Below are 15,864 nucleotides of genomic sequence, written 5' to 3'. Positions count from 1 at the left end.
TTTAAAATGTCAAATCTAAAATGGCAATCTCTTCTAAGTAAATTGTTTTGTTTTTTTGTTTTGTTTTAACGCCCTCCAGTCAAACAGTTTCCCTTCCTGACAGACTGGAGCAGCTCTAAACACTAACTGACTTATTTCCTGTGACAATCAATCCCACTGTTTCTAATTGGATGGGGTGGCACCACACACCCTCCCCACCTTCCTCCTCCTCCTCTCCGGTTTATTGTCACTGACAGTCGGATTATTCCCTCACAGTAGCAGCCTGCTCCCTCTCCTCCTCCTCTTCGTCCGACAATGCGGGTACCAACTAAGGATTTATAATTTCTTCTTCATCCACCCGCGGTCGTTTGTTTCTCCTCCTGTGCACGGTAAGAGAATCTCTGTTTGAACATTTGATGGCTTTCTCCAACAGACGTGTTTGTTGAGCGTCTGCGTCTGTCAGTGCTGCCTGGCTCGACCATGTGCACGTCAGATAAAGCGCAGGGGAAAAGGTTTGTGCCGCCGGTGGAGTTGGGACCGTGGTAGGCTCTCGGATCCACTCCCGGACTTGTGTTGTTAAAGTGTGTTGGAGCTTTTGATTGTTGTGTCACTGAGGCGGTGATGATGGGAAGCTGGAGTTTTAACTTCCAGGAGAAACTGAGCTGTCGGGAGGGTGCTTGCTTGTTTGGTTGGTTGGTTGTTTGGCAGCGCAAGGCTCCGATTGTGTGTTTGGCTTTGGCTGCGTTTTCATCCGCTGTGACCGGGCGCGACGTGCAGCGCTGCCGCCGGTCTCTGTAATAACGACGAGCGGTTTAAAAACAATGTGCCAGCCGCTGTCAGCCAGTCGGTGCCGGGGAAACACGGTGCGCTCCCCCTCTCTCCCCTTTTCTCTCTGTCAGAGCACAGCGGGGGGATGATTTCCCATCAGAGCCACGTTAAACCTCACATTTTGTAATGTTGTCACAGGAGGAATCCCTCAAACCCCCCATTAGACCCACTGTGTGATGATGGGGTGGGGGGCGTTAAACCTTTGATTAAATAAGTCATTCCTAAACAGACTGCTAAGTTTTTTTTGTCCCCCTGTAATTATTATCATTATTACAGCAAACTGAATTAGGCAGTAGTTGCACCTCAGTTATAGTGGGACCCCTGGACCCCCTTCCTCCTCTTTATATTCCTACCCCCCTCCCTTTCTCTTCAAATTTGAGTAGCATATGGCTGCTTCTTCCCCAAGGCTTCTCTTTGGAGACAGAAGCCACTCAAACTACAGTCCACCTTCTGCCAGTGAAGTGTGTGTGTGTGTGTGTGTGTGTGTGTCTGTGTCTTTTATGGGAGACTGTGGCTCAGTAATTGGTAAGGTCTGATCGCCTCATGTTCTCACTAGAGGGCTATAATACTCAGCTGAAAGTAATCCCTTGCAATAAAGAGGCAGAGTAATCCTGTGATGTATATTACTGGGAATACTCGGAGTCTATGCAAATTTCAGTTCCTACAGCAGATCGAAGCACTGAAGATGCATAAAGAGCCAGCAGCACTGTTCACTATAGATCCTAACTAGCTTTGCCATATGTCATGTTTGATCTAAGACTGGACGTATAAAGCTACAGAGGCCTGCAGAGAGAAAACTATAAAATAAAATGATAGAGGGCAGCAACTAAAAATGATTCTCATCATCAATGAATCTTCTGAATTCATCTTTAAAATGTAAAATCTGCAGATCTTTGCCTTCTGGTTTCTCAGTCCTCCTAAGGACAAAATAAGCAGCAGTATTTCCAATATAAAATGGAAAAATATTGAATCATTAATAATTTTACCAAAGATACTTGCAAATTATTTGATTAATCAGCTTTTTGACAAACTGTCTCAGCTCAAATAAGATATCCAACTGTCCATGAAACTGAGCTTTGACACTGATAAAGAGCTGTTTAAAAATAATACACAGACAGAAAGAAGAAATAACATCACATGCTGTAGGTGACATTAGTCATTTGGGAGGCTGTGCAGACAAGATGAGTCTCGTGCAGCTCACGAGTCATACTGCAGTTGGATTATGTATAAATATAGTGTCAGATTCTATAGTGTGGCACTATAGACGCTAATGCTAACACTAACCGCCGGAAGTCTGAAGAAACGCAGTAGACCTAGACGTCCCTGTAGTGTAGGACAGATAGTGTATTATGACCTTTCAGTAGAATGGATTGACTTTGACATATTGTCTGTCACACACACTCAGCTTCTGAACAGGAGCGGGAGGTGAATTGGGGAGAGTGACTGAGACTGAGACATCTGACAGAGCCTGTTGTACCTCAGCTTTTCCACCAATGTCATCATTAACTTTGACAGTCAGAAGTTTTATGAGTATGACAGTAGTTTAAAGGTGTTTCCTTGTAGTAGACCAGGAGAGTCAAGTCAATTTTTTTCTGTCTTTATAAGTGATTTTTGTTGAACATTAGTTTCTTCTTTTTCTTTTGGAGATGTGCACAGAATAACAAGATTATTTATGGAAATAAAACAAACTGGCCAACATTTTACATAGCTGACAACATTAAAGCAGATAACAGCGGCACGGCCGTTTCGGCTAATGCTGTGTTCAAGGCAGGCTTTTGAAACCGTAAGTTACAGCTTCAAGTCACAACTACGACTTGGTAGCGTTCCAGGTAACCCGTAGCTCGTGTTTTTACCGTCCTGTTGTCTGTGAAAGTTCCCTATAACGGCCACTCGTAACTTCCGACCCGTGAACTCGTACCAGATCGAACTGGTATGACTTCACAGGAAGGAAAAACACAAAGTACGAGTTTCCTTGAACGCACCATGAGTTAGCAGCCCCCGCCCTTGTCAGGCATCAATTGGTCCTCGTGCTACGTCACCACATTCACGCGCATCCCTTGGCTGCACACACAGCCCTTCATGCCGTTCTCTCCCCTCATTGGATAACACTTGTATCCCACAAGGAAAATTTTCTCCTCGGGTTACAGCAGAGCAGAGTGACGGAGAGACTCGTGTTTTGGCTGAAATACTTCATGTAAGTGATTGCTGACGGAAAATAGGACTATTTAGGACTTATATTAACAAAAACATTCCACTGATATCTGCTTTAATTTCTTTTTAAGTGCAGTTTAACTGGATGTTATGACGGCAGTGCAAAGGCTTTGCAGTTCCAGTGGTGGTCATGAGACTTAGAGAACATGAGGCCAATTTCAAGTGAGGAAATCCAAAATGCTGGATTAGTCAAGGATCCCAAGTGATAGTGCAGCTATAATCTACAGTGCCTCATTGTACCTTTACAGAAAAGGCTGAAGAAGTTACTAAAGCTGATCTGCTGCACAGTGGCATGACGGTCTTCCATCGTACGTATATGTCTTATAATGCTGAACTGTGACTACTAATCTGCCTTCAAAATCAAGCTTCAGAGCTGCTGTATATGGACAGCATTATTGTATATGGACTGTGTCTTTAGGGTCCATTTGTGCAAACAAGGTTTTTACAAGGTTAATACTCAATGTACGTAAGTACATTGAAGGATGGTCATTTCCAGCCCTCGGTGTTGGACGTCACATACATACTGTATATTGATGTTCAGAACAAATTTCAGCACAGTCCAGTGAGAAATGACTAATGAGGTTTTGAATATATATGTGAGCACAAAAATTCATCAATGTCTTACTTAATTCATAACAACAACAAAAAAAGATTATGGACTAGAGCTGTGGGGTTTTACAAGGTCTTATTAATTTAATAGAAGGTTAGACATGAACTTTTTGAGACATAATAGTTAAAAACATGTGTACTTTTAAATATATACAGTATATATATCAAAAACATTTTCATTAATACTTCTGTGCTTATACAACTAATTTAAAACATACTTTCCCTTCATGATGAAAATGAAAAACCTTGCCAAAAAACTTTTCCTGAGGAAGCCTATATTTGAAGAATTTATTAATTTTGGTAATGTGGCTCAGCATGTGCCAAAGTGTTCTGTTTGTGTCACTGGAAATAGAAAACGCATGCTGAGACGACATGTAGAGACCACTCTGGGGAGGTTTTTTTTTCTTCTTCTTTTTTTAAATAGATCATCTCAAACCCCATTGTTGTTTTTTCTGCACTGAAAGTGGTCTAAAAGGCAGATTTCAGTTTGACAGCTCCCTGAAGGTGTCATCTACTGAATGTTTATGTAACTCACCTGTTTAAGTTTTTTCTAAGGCTTAAAGTTCCACATGGATGCTCTCAGTGGCAGGAGGGTGCCATCACAGTTGGGTGTTGGTGCCTCTTTGAAAATCTTTATGTAAATATCAGATAATGAAAATACAGATGATTCGACTCTTTATGTCTTGAATTTACAAACAGAACACAAAGAAGTATTTGCTCTTCTCCACTTGTAGTTTTATTTAGTTTGTTTAACAGATGTCTGCATTCACCGTCAATTGTTAGTTTATAGCTTAGTTAGGGTAATTGACAAGCAAATGATAGCCTATAGGATAGTCCAGACATCCTGTGCTAACAATGGTAATGAGAGTATATTTTTGCAACGGTTGTGGTTCCACACATGCCCCCACCCACTTTTGGGTCAGCCAGAAGGTGGAGTCAGGCACTGCCAAGGTGGCAATGGTTGAGCAGCTTACTTTGAGCTTCGAAACCATTCTTAAAAAACCTGTGGGTGATGTCACGGAGGCTTCGTCTGTCTGTGATGATGACAAATTTGCAAGTAGGAAACCTAACTTTGTGTCCATCATCACTCTGTTCTCTTTATTCTGTGGTCCACTCAGGTTAAAGCACAGATTTTGCTCTCAGTGCACTTGGCTAAACATCACAGGCTGCATATCAACCAGCCACATCAAACAGTGTGATGATGTTGCCTCCCCTCCACACTCCCCACACACCTCCTCTACTCTCTGCAATGAGCTTTAAAGAGGAGAGTTTCATCTGTCGCTGGGTTGGTTGGTTGCTCGTCTGTGTTTATGTGTGTGTATGTGGCTGAGGGCGAGAGCTTGGAGTGAGAGGGGTGGGGATTTAAGGAAGCATACTTGCATTTCAAAGTAATGGCCTATTTATAGGGCAGACGAACAGCGGCACAGCGATTGAGCAAGAAAAAAAAACAGTCCAGTGCCGATGGCCTGTTGTTGTAGCATCGAGGAATGCACCAGTGGTTGTTGTGATAAGGATAAAGTCGAGGGGTTCTCGACACCGCTTGTTAGAAACGCATGTGACCACACATGCTAGTACACACACAAACACACACACACACACACACACACACACACACACACACACACACACACAAAACAATGGCTGAGTTCCAGCACATACACTTACACTTACACACACATAAACTGGAATATCTGCAGACACACACACGGCTCCATTTACTCACAGTGATTGGATGAAGTCTAACACAAAGGCCAACACACAACAATGCACCAATGCACACCAACACACATCCACAATTTTGTGGATTAATGCTAATTTATGCTGTTTTTCATCAACACTTTGGAGTTCAAAGATGATGGTGAGCTCTCAGCCCTGCAGCTGGGAAATGCAGCATGCCTGATCGTGTTTGTGCGCGTTTATGTATACGTGTGGTTGTGCATGTGTAACCAATTGTAGGCAGGCTCCTCTTTCTAAACTTGTGTGTGTGTTCAAGCAGATATATACGAATGAGTGTGATCATCAAAGCCTTAGATATTGATCATAGCTTTAATGCGTGGCAGCGAGGGCCCGCGGTTAACGATGTGACTGCTTTAATACACGCTACATGTGTAAGAACCTGGGTGATCACAATTCTGCTGCATGTGTGAGTGCGTGAAATGTCAGGGACGCCCTCTGTTCTCCATGAAATGAAAATGCCCCCCGGAGAATTCAGATGAAAGTGACGATTCTTTTATTGATTGTACTGATTAGGCCTAAGTCCACTTGAGTCCAGAGGGGGAGATGGAGAGACAACAGGACAAGGATGTAGAGTATATGATAAGTGAAGGTAACTAGGCCAGCCAAATTTCAAACGACAGTGAAGTTGTGAACCAAATGCCTTGAAGCTTCAACCAATACTTCAGTACTCATCATCCAATCAGTATTTGTATTGGGTGATTATGTGCAGCACCACAAAAACCGAAATAAAAAATATATACACTGTACAGTTTTCATCCACAGTTGAGATATTGTCCCATTTCATTTTGGGCTTCAGAAAGAAAGTGAGGGAAGAGATGTATTTCCTATAACATCAATAATTATGCAAAATTAATTAGTTAGACATTTATACTAGTGATAGTTTTGTGCATTCCATTTGACCATGTGACAGGCTGTCAATCCTATGCAATATGAAAATTACCTCTCCAGCAATACATCAAACAGATTAACTGTGTTTAACATCAGCTGATGTTCTTAAGATTAAAAAATTGAAGATTTTAGAATAAAAAGTATTCTTTAAAAGTACTCTGATAAAAAGTAAAGCTTTTCTCTAATTTGGGATCGGATGCAGGTTGACCATGTAGATTTTATACTTATTTTTTCTTCCATTATTTCTAAAGTGCCCCTTGACTCATGTTTCTTTCCAGTGATGTAGTTGTACTACGCTGTCTACTATTCTTCCTTAATGATAACAGAAAACCCCTTTTCATGCACATATCTAATACGTCCATGTTTTACTTACATCGTCATGAGTCATTCTGCCAGACAAAATGATTCTTCAGTGTTTGATAAATGTGCCATGAGGAGCTGATGTGAAGCATTTAAGACACTTTTTTTTTTCACCATCAGTTTCAGTTCATTTGGTTTTGTTGTTTTTTGTTGATGTTTGGTAAACAGTAATAATAAACAGTAAGCATTTTTGTTGAGGTGGCACCGGGGGGTTTCTGCAGGGAATGCTTCAATCTTTTCTTTTTTTAAATATATTTTTTGGCCTTTAATTGACAGGACATGAGAGAGAGAGACAGGAAACGGGAGGCAGAGAGGGGGGGAATGACACGCAGGATAGGGCCGCTCGACACGGGGTTTGAACCGGGGCCGCCTGCAGTGAGGACTATAGCCTCAAAACATGGGGCGGGTGCTCTACCAACTGAGCTAAACACCGTCCCGCTTCAATGTTGCATGTACTTTAAGAGATGAATAGAGAAGTTAAGTTCATCATGATGGAGGCTGCAGGATGGTGTTGGAGGGAGTCGGGGGTGTTGGTGTTGTTGTTGGCTTTGAAAACAAATGCTGATCGATGAGTCTTAGACCTCCTTGGACAGCATAGCCACATGTTTGGATGCTTGACATTTTATTTTGCTTTTCAGACCTTTATTCCATTTATCTCAAAGTTAGTGTTCCGTGTCTGCAGCCTGCAAACTCTCCTGTGACTTCTCTTTGTTGTCACTGGTTTTCATGGCTCTACCTTCCTTTCTTCTCCAAAAAGCCAGAAAACATCAGTCATAGACATGCACTGTTCACCCATGTCTCCGACTTACCTGGTCACTGTCTTTGCTCATGTATTGACTTTCACACGGCTGGAAAACAGAGGGAGAGGCATAATAGGAGAGATCACAGGCAGTAGAGGTGTGTGAAGTGTGTGCGCCAGTTTGCACCATGAAATTGTTTAACTGCAACACTGTGCAATGTAACATAACATCACTACACTTAAAGCAGATAACAGCGGCACGGCCGTTTCGGCTAATGCTGTGTTCAAGGCAGGCTTTTGAAACCGTAAGTTACAGCTTCAAGTCACAACTACGACTTGGTAGCGTTCCAGGTAACCCGTAGCTCGTGTTTTTACCGTCCTGTTGTCTGTGAAAGTTCCCTATAACGGCCACTCGTAACTTCCGACCCGTGAACTCGTACCAGATCGAACTGGTATGACTTCACAGGAAGGAAAAACACAAAGTACGAGTTTCCTTGAACGCACCATGAGTTAGCAGCCCCCGCCCTTGTCAGGCATCAATTGGTCCTCGTGCTACGTCACCACATTCACGCGCATCCCTTGGCTGCACACACAGCCCTTCATGCCGTTCTCTCCCCTCATTGGATAACACTTGTATCCCACAAGGAAAATTTTCTCCTCGGGTTACAGCAGAGCAGAGTGACGGAGAGACTCGTGTTTAGGCTGAAATACTTCATGTAAGTGATTGCTGACGGAAAATAGGACTATTTAGGACTTATATTAACAAAAACATTCCACTGATATCTGCTTTAATGGTGATATCGACACACCTGACATTTATTATTATTTTTCAAGGGGTGATTTTATTTTCCATTCTATGGATGTTTTGTACTTTACTGTACTTTATGTATGTGCATGTGATGTTTTAACAATTGAGGTCGTTTTTATTTCTCATGTGTTATATTGTTATGTCTTTGGAAAAAGGAAAAGTCCTGACATGTTAAAGTAATGAATTTTTGAATCTTGCAACCACATACTAGCCACAAGTAAATGTTATTTTACTCTTAACAGAAATACTACTGCTACTACTACTACTACTACTACTAATAATAATAATAATAATAATAATAATAATAATTATACAATCCTGAAATTATGTCAAAATTAACTTTTGTAAAGTTATTTTTAGGGCATTTTTGGAATCACATGAGTATTTAACTGGCAGAAGATGACAGAACCATTAGAGCTTAGAGCCACTTTATGAAGTTTTTGTGGAATGTAACAATGCTGTTAAACTTGGCATGAAAGTTCCTGGCGTTAGAAAAGAAGTGCAATGTGCACATTTTAGTTTACACAAAAAATAGCAAAGAGCTCTGTGGCTTAAGAATTTTGTCTTCAACTGGAAATGGACGCATGGAGCCATTTCATCTCCTTATACCTCTTATCACAGTCATTTACATGCATAGCTTAATCGGGCTTGTCCCAATTTACATGCAACTGAGACAATCGAATAACTGACGGAAACGTGTCCTCCTCCTCAACACCAGGTGGCGATTATGCATTGTTTCAGTGGGTTAATACGGCCCCTTTTCTGGTTGACCTATTAGCCAGGCGGCAGACTGGCATTTTCGAACAACAGCATGATGGTTAATCGTACAGCTTTGATCATCTCTTACATAATGTGTGCATTAATTACTGTGCAGATAAGGTGCACGCTGTCCCTTGTGGTCACGAGAGGCAGGCAAAAACGCTGTAACGCTACAATAATAGCTTCTGCGGCCAGCTTCCTTGGATGTTTTTGTTCCGGGGTCTTAACGCCAGCGCGGGGGATGTTGAGCATGCACACATGCGTTGTCCAGTTAAACTCTGATTAATGCTGGAGAAAGTCAAATTCCAATTGCATTATCTAGGTGTCTTAATCAGAGTTGGAGAACTCAGATATTAGTAGGACTAACGCGTTTACATGCACTCAGTTGTCCAGTTAGTCAGATTAATAATATAAGGCAATAATTTTGTTTTCTCAAGTGTCATGTAAATGTACTCAGTGTATTGAATGTAAATACAGTTGAGACTCATTTTGGGTCTGATCTGCTGCACCAGCTCTCCCATAAGGCATAGCTTTACTTTACATTGTTCATTTTCTGACACATTGTCTTTGTAGCGGAAAAGGTCATCTTAACTTTCGGAGTGTCTCAGCCACACAGAGCAGAACAGAACAGAGAGCTGCAGATCAAATAGCCGCAGACTGAGGTGCTTATTCTCAGTGGGATCAGCAGTACTTGCATTTTGTTTTTCATGGCACAGGCCATCATTTGACTCCATTTAAAGAAACTGTAAATGCATTATCAACCACATGTGTCCAGGTGTAGAATAGGGGAGTTGTCCAAATCTTGTTTGGTTTACATGAAATCTGCTGAAGTAGCAATCAGCCATTCAGATGAGATACGTCTGAAGGAGGAGCTGTAAAACTACACTGAGATGGTTAAAATCACAAATGCATCATGCTATCAATTTTAAAACTTCAAAGAAAACACAAAGGGAAAAAAGTATAAAACATGGGGCATGTTTAGCTTGAAGAATATGCTTGAAGTATCAATCTCAATTCATCAGGACTGTGTGGGAGGGATTGACCCTAAAAATTAATCAGACTAAAATGTTGCTGAATATCATCCTGATTGGTGCATGTATGTGATGTCACCTATTCCCATAGCTGCATTCCCTTCAAGTCAAAGAGAAAGAAAAGGAAAACAACACAGTATCTGTGTTTATGTTGAATCAGAAAAATGTTTCAAACAGTCGCTTAAGGTGCAGATGCATTCTGGGAAATGTAGGATTTGAGCCTCAACTAGCAGAAAAACAGCAAAAAGCACCACAACAATGTGATATAATGTGACTGTGGACGGCAGAGAAGATGAAATCATAGAGTGGACAATGTGCACGACGTACAGTAACACAACATGCCAAACTGAGCGTGAGAGCATTACTGTGCAGCAGTGTGAAGTGTAACACTACATGGCACAAGACTAGCTCCTCTGCTACACTTGCGTGGTACAACACGGCATCACACATCGAAATGGCGGTGCAGGGAAACAAAGAACTTATGAAATAATGTCAGTGAACACAACACAACACAATGTTGAGAACAGTGGCGTCCAGACTTGCAGTTCACACCAACCCGGCGCTGAAGAAAGGAAGCTTTGTTCCTATCAGTGCAGCGATGGGGAAAAACTAAATATTTTCCACGAAATGCACCTCTTACGTAAGTGGCTCCCTCTTTTTATTTTTTTATCATCATCATGTTCTCCCTGTTGTTTTCTCTCTTTCTCTCTGAAAACGAGGTCAGCATTAATTGAAATTCAGACAACTTTTAATTAGTGAGAGGATTTCTCCCTCTCTCCCTTTGTCTCTTTTCTCTCGTTCTGTTTTCTCTTCTTTTCACTCTTCCTCTCTCGCTCTGCTTTCGTGAGTGTCTCCTGTTGATTCTCTTTTGTTTTAACCGTCTCACACCTTTCCTCCTCACTCCCCTCACATTTGGGGCCCTTCTTGATGATTGCCACGTTCATCTCAGCTCCTGGATCAAGCTGTTTCAGTTGACGTCTGCACATGCAGCTCTGAACAGCCGCTCTCTTCGGGGAGTTTCACAAGTCGTTTTCCTCAGAGATGGAGTTGGCTCCGGATTAATCTGCATCAAGTCTAAATCATGCACAGCCTCGGCTTCTCAAGCTGTGATCTTCTGATTATTTATTAGACAGCCATTCGGCTTGTTGTCAGGCAATTTGTTAATAGCTCGGGTGGACTGAGTGTGTGGTGGACTGATGATGAAAGACAAGTGACAGGAAATATTGATGGTTTGTTGTGATGGCTCTGCAGTTTTAGCAGAAGTATGGGGATCCATATGACTTCACAACAGGCCTTACAGTATACCTTGTCCTGGCTTTACCTCAGGTTGCATTTCATTAGTGTCCTACACTTTATGATCTAAGCTACAACACGGCTGTTGCAACAGTTTCCTTGGCCTCTGTCTCCTCTGTCTTCAGATTGTCTCCTCTGCTTTATATCTCTCCACTTAACAACAGTTAGTTTGTTACAAATGGAAAAAAATCATGACTAAACTGATTACTGAGATTATGAATTTAGTTTGTCTTTAGTCTAGTGAGCATGGAGTCACTGTTTTAATATCATTCTCCTGTACACAAACTGATTTTTTTTTCACTACAACAGTTTCCTGGAATGTGCTAAAACCATGATATGCTGCTAAATTATTCAACGATATAGCAAAGATGAAGAATCATAATTTCAAGCAGCTGTTAACTGAGTTACTTTCAGGGAAAACTTTACAAAGGTAGTATCTAGACATCATCAACTAAATTAAACCAAAACTTTAAAGTATTAAATTAACTATGACATAAAACAAAGAAAAGCAGAGGAGAAGCCAAATCTAGAACAAGTTTTTACAAAGTAACTGATTATCAATCTGCACATCAGCAGCTTACAACGTATTTTTGAAAATGTCAAGGAACCAACAGCTATACATCATTAGGACGTAATATAAAAATCACTAATAAACTGAGAGAGCCAACAGTTGTCTTTTCTTTTTGGCACAAAAACAACAGATACCAAAAAGGCTGGTTCTGGCTCGGGGCTGCTCAGTCTGTTGTGCAGGACTCTCTTCACTTGTTCCTAAATATCTCATGATTGTTTGTTGTATGTGATGTTGCCCTGTGGAAAGAAACCCTTTCCTGTCGCTTTTTTTTCTGGTTTATTGCTTCGTGTTTACATAGAGTATGTGTATCTGAAATTATGTCCCCCAGCTTGATGTTGCTGAGAAACATGTCATCATTTCGCTCTTTCTTCTTATTTCTCACTTCATCTGTCGCAAAAAAAGAAAACTTGTAATAAAAGTTGCTGAAGCTTTGTGTCCCCTCAAAAGCTTTTGTGGATATTTTTGCCACTGAGCTCCATCGGCTCAGATTGTGAGTGTGGCAGAATGAAGCACCTGTCGTGACAAAGAAACCTTTGATGGTATCGACTGTATGTATGGTCACTAATGGATGCAAACACTCTGATCATTCTGCTGTGTTCAATAGACGGCTTCATGAAAATACACTCAGAGACTGTGCTGCTGAAAGTTCTGCCCCTCTGATGTGTGTTTGAGTGTGTGTGTGGACCTGTGAGCTGCAGAGCCTGAAGGAAGTCCATGAGAGAGGTAGAAAGCCTCTTATCCTAATGGAGTCAAAGTCTCCAGAGGAAGCCAGAGAAAGGAGTGAGGGAGGTGAGTGGGGGGCTGCAGATGGTGGTAGGAAAGGAAGCAAGACAGTTGAAGCTTGAAAGAAAAAGGGAAAAGGAGCTGTGATGTGTGTGTGTGTGTGTGAGAGAGAGAGAGAGGGAGAAAGAGAGAAAATGCAACACCTGGGCAAGACAAGTGAGACAGACACAGAGAGAAAGAGAGAGAGAGAGGTGAGATAAAGTCGGAGGAGGTGGGGTTGGGGCGAGCCAGAGAGTAATGGCGATGGTGCGCCATCAGATAGTGAAGGTTGGAGGTTAATAACTCACAGTGGTGAACGATGGAGGGGAAAGTCTGAGTGGAGGGAGGGAGGGAGGGAGGGAGGAGGTGGGGCGGTTATGACGAGTGTCGAGTGACGCTGGAGCCTGGAGATGTAATCCAGTAAAAGGAGGCAGGAGTGAGTGTGAGTCTGCAGCAGCAACACAGCTGGATCCCAGTTTACTTCAATTCATGATCCACTCATCAGTAGACACACAATTATGTTTTTAACAGTTTTCAAAACAGCTTTTTATCCAGATGTGCAAAATGCAATTCATCATCCTTGGCTCTCTTCAAAGATCTTCTAGAGAAAAATGGAGACGCCATCATCAGACATCAGTTAATCAAAGATTTAAGATGCGCCCGAGAAACTTCCCCCACTGCAGACAAGTGTGGAAAAGAAATCGTGCACACACAGATGTTAAGGGAGGAGACAAACCTCCATCAAGAACCATGAATAGAAAAGTCCAGACTGACAAAGATGGTGGTTGTATGAGACATGGCCTGCTCCTCTCCCAAAACTGATGTCGCTTCACATTGACCCAGTTGTGTTGTTGCAATAACGCTTGAGTCAAAGGATGTTGGTGTTGTGAAATTATCCTGCACCTCTAGTGTAATTTTTGGGCAAAGTTACTGAACCATTATAAAACTCTGTATTTTCCTCTTCGACTGTGTATTATCTGAAGTGTTGATCCATAAGAAGATGAGAGACTGAGAGCACTGGTCAATGTTGTTTTACATCTCCTCTCTTACTGTAGCTTCTGCCTGGAGCTCTAGTAAAAAACAGGTCAGTGTCAGTCAATCAGAACAACCAAATTAAATCCTTCAAGGCTCGGTGGAGCTGGTTTAATGTGACATCATAAAGTCACAGAAGTCCAAAGCTCAGGTTCTGGATACAGACTGTGCATCTCTCTGTGGACTGAGGCTTCACAGTATTAATATAAAACGTATGGTGTGTTCCGGGAAGGCTTTTGAACCCGTAAGTCACGACTTCAAGTCACCAGTTACGAGTTTGTAGCGTTTCAGGCAAGTTATGAGTTACAATGGGAACTGGGAGTACATCGATCTAGTACGAGTTCACAGGTGGGAAGTTGCGAGTTTGACTGTACGTTCTAACGGGTAACCATAGGAACAGGTCGGAAAAAAAAGAGTTACGGATTGCCTGTAACGCACCATTAGACCTGCTTTATGATCACACTACACATTGACATCTACATGTACTGTATACTGTATTTAGCTTTCATGTAAACATCTATCTTTATACTGTACAGGGCCAGGGACAGTATGTAACTTATTTGTCTTTTTATTAGCAAAAATCAAATATTGCTTTCATAAATACGTATTTACCGAAGTCTAATCACAACCGCATACAAATGAAAGCTGTCTCGTAACTTAGAATGAGTTTTTTTATACATAGGTGGCCGGTGCACCCACCAGAGGCCATCTTTGAATACGGCACATGAAAGCGGACAAACTAGGCTCAAACGCTCTATTATTGAGTGTCTGTGTCTAGGCCTGTGCCCGGCTGTGAAATAGGACTGAAGGCACGAGTGTTAAAAAATAATATTATCAGTGGTTAGTTTGCAAACGTGTTTGTCCTTGGTGGCCACCGTCACTTTGCCGTCGGGAGGGGTGAGCGAGTGAGCACTGCAAACTAGAATCTGAACGCTGAATGTCACGGTCTAGCCCCAATACTACATACCGAGGCTTTAAGTATTTAAGGATTTCTTAGTTCTTAGTCAATTCTCATGCACCAATGTACATAAAAATGTAATATTGTTCCCCAAACAAGTACCAGCACCACAGTGGTTGTGAAGAATTATTTAAATATATTAATAAAATAAAATAATGAATAAAACAAGCAAAACATAGCACATCAACATAAAAACACAAAGCTGGAGCCTGAGCACATGTGTATTAAAGTGTTAAACAGTGCTATTAGTCTTAAACAAATATGAATTATACAGTATTCATCGTTATGGTATGTAGGCCACACCTGAACCAACAATACAACATCAAAAGCACACAATCAGAACAGGGTTTTGTCTGTTATTGTGCCAGTTACAATTTAATTTGAAGGTATCACTGTGTAAACAGTTGAAGCTTTGCTTTGCGCTCTGAACAGAAGTGACAGTTTATGAGAGTGTGTGTACAGCAAAGAGAGACACGGAGGACATATGGGTGTGTGTGTGTGTCTGTTATCTACTGTAGTAGATGTGAAGATCTTTGAAATTCCTCTGTTCACCACTTTACTGTATATCACAGGCCCGCGGATCATATCTCTTATTTCTGGCACACATCAGCAACTCTCCGATTTCTGAAGCCCAGTTTTGGTAGCCTCATTCTTGGAGCGCTCTGTGAAATGGAGTCTTGTTCTTTAGCTTTTTTTTTTTTTTCAGCTCGCAGCTTTCAACTGCAACAAGAAGAAGGGCATTTCTTCCTGCAGAGGATGAGGGCGTAGCGTGTCGAATTATGCCTGAACCCCCCCTCCCCACTGTCTGCCCCATAACACAAACAAGTCACTGTTTTCAGCAATGACACTGTAGCACTCAAGTCATCTTTGTTCTCGCATTACAGCATACTGATGCATGTATAAGAACAATTGTCATTGGAGGGATTTTGCGTTTGTGTCACAGCAGGGCTAACGAGGGATTTTTTTTGTGTTTTCTCCTGCTTCAGCGTCGCCTTTTTGTGTTGAATGAAATACAATTTTTCTTCCTTTTCTTCTATGCAACCCCCCTTTGTTTTTCCAAATTATTGCATAAACACACATTCACATGTGGATGAACTCATAATGTCATCTTATGTTTGCCAAGATGCTCTTTTATGGTACGTTGAAAAGCTTGTTGAGATTTGTCTTTGATCTTCAGAATAAGATGTTATGTGATGCTGCTGCTGTCTGTGTCCTCCAAGTACATGGCTACTCTACAGTTCGAGCGCGTTCCCGAAAACAGATCCCAGTGCAGTAAATGTTTGGGGCGTGTTGTAGCAT

General features: G+C 41.7%; 1 protein-coding gene across 1 annotated transcript in view; it reads left to right on the top strand.

The window, feature by feature from the left end:
* Positions 1-228: 228 nt before the first annotated feature.
* pcbp4 (poly(rC) binding protein 4) overlaps positions 229-15,864 on the top strand; it is a 153,985-nt gene continuing 138,349 nt past the window's right edge. The window contains exon 1 of the mRNA XM_085776766.1: positions 229-368. The gene's annotated coding sequence lies outside the window, so the exon portion shown is untranslated. The remainder of the gene's footprint in view (positions 369-15,864) is intronic.

Source organism: Trachurus japonicus, chromosome 5, assembly GCF_045865225.1.
Source record: "Trachurus japonicus isolate A0001 chromosome 5, Traja_1.0".
Lineage (NCBI taxonomy): Eukaryota > Metazoa > Chordata > Actinopteri > Carangiformes > Carangidae > Trachurus > Trachurus japonicus.
This window is presented reverse-complemented; position numbering and strand designations above follow the sequence as displayed.